Raw genomic sequence first — 2,129 nt, forward strand, 5'->3', positions numbered from 1 at the left:
TATAAACTATGGTTTATATATATATAAACTATGGTTTATATATTTACCTTGCAGGGGAATATTAAACATGTTCAATACGCATTTTTGTTGTCCCTGATGAGGTTTGTAGCCTTTAATTGTGCTTCTACGCATGCACACACACACACACACACACACACACACACACACACACATATATATATAGGTAAATGCAGTTAGCGGTTGGAATAACCATCTAAGAGATAAGACCATCCGTTATTACTACCGGTATAAATTACCTATGGTAACCCTGGGCATAGATATGCAAGTATACTAAGCTCATAGGATACAGGCAGTAACACAATAAACAAGAGTTTATCAGGGATCAAATCTAAAACGAGCAGAAAATGAAGAAAACATTTTCATCAACAAACAAATTGACTACCATGAGTTAAGTATATTTTAATAGAAAACTTGAACATTGCTTACAGCCGTTTCTGCAGCCAATGTCCGTCGGTGCTGCCAAAGAAAATTATGAGGATACTATTCGTTATCTCTATAGCACATCCGATCTAGCACATGGATTCTTCAGAATTATTCAGTGTTTCAAAGTCCTGTAAAAGAACTCGGAATGTTCAGCCTCCATCCAAACTGTTCGCGATACCCTTAAAGCCAGGAATTTTCAGCACTCACTCGTATGTATGTATGATGTACATATGAAGGCATCGACATGAAAACCTGTAAAGCAGTGATTTGCAAAGAAATTACTCTTCTGTTTGTCTCCGTTTCCTCATTTGGAGTTCCTTAGAATATGCTAATCCTTTTTTTTCTTTTTGGTTCTTCACTCTCGCAGATTTAAAGGCAGTGCACCAATGAAAACCTGTAACCAATGACGCATTTGTTGAAAATTACAATATAAAATAAATAAATATATAAAATTTCACCTCTAGCATTATAAAAACGGCAACGACTCAAGAACAAGTATCACAACAATTTAATCCAGTAACACATTGGCAACTATTGATCCAAAGGAATTACAAACATCGATTGTGTCTTTTTTCTGTATTTTCCGAAACAATTATTATTTTCTTTTATATAAGAATGTTTTCATGGAATTTATTCGTTTGTCGTTTTACCTTTTCTTTCTTTCTCTCTTTCTTTATTTCTTCCTTCCTTTCTTTCCTTCTTTCTTTCTTACTTTCTTGTTTTCTTCCTTTCTTGCTTTCTTTCTTTCTTTCTTTCTTTCTTTTTTTCTTTCATTTTTATCGTTTCTCTTCCCCTTTAATTTTTATATTTTCTGCTTTTACACTTTCTTCGTTCCTTTCCTTCTCCCTCTGTTTCTTTCTCTTCTTTCGTCCTTTTTCCACCTTTCTTCCTAATTTTCCGAACATTTCTCTCTTTCATTCATTTCCCTATCTTTTCTTTGCCCTCATCCACTACCTCTTTCATCGTGCAACATTTTTTCACTCTTTCCTTCTCATTATCTCACTTTAATTTTTCCTTCACTTTCCTTAAATTTTCTTTCTATTCCCATATAATGCATTTTTCTTTATCCCGTACCTATATTTTTAAATTCCTTTTTGATAAAAGTTGAATCAACAAAAAAATACAACTAACAATAAACAACAACAGCAAAAGCAACAATAACAAAAAGCAACAACTCATAACAAAACAATTAATCTAAAACTAGAACATAAAACAAAAACTAAAACACAAAACAATGAAAAAATAAAATAAAATGAAGAGCAAAAACAGAACAATGGAAAATAATAATAATACTAATAATAACAAGAAGTTGTATTTCATACAAGCCAAATATGGTGAAGCTATTATCTGCAAGGGAAGAGTCACGCCGGGTGTCTGCCTCTGGCAAGAAAAAGAAGAAAAAAAAACGAAAGAGAAAAAGAAAATCGCCATGTTGTTATGCCAGCTGCATGTCACGTGCTAGACAGGCCAATCACCCTAGCCACTTCCTAATCCACATACACACTTACACATAAACACACACACGCACACATACTCATACATAATGGCACATCTACATGCGAACAATGAATAATATACAAACGTACATAAACATACAGATATAAACGAACAAATTTATAAAAACTCACACACTGATATACAGACACACACAGACACACACACACACACACACACACACACACACA

This window comes from Octopus bimaculoides, chromosome 19 (genome assembly GCF_001194135.2).
Source record: "Octopus bimaculoides isolate UCB-OBI-ISO-001 chromosome 19, ASM119413v2, whole genome shotgun sequence".
NCBI classification, from domain to species: domain Eukaryota; kingdom Metazoa; phylum Mollusca; class Cephalopoda; order Octopoda; family Octopodidae; genus Octopus; species Octopus bimaculoides.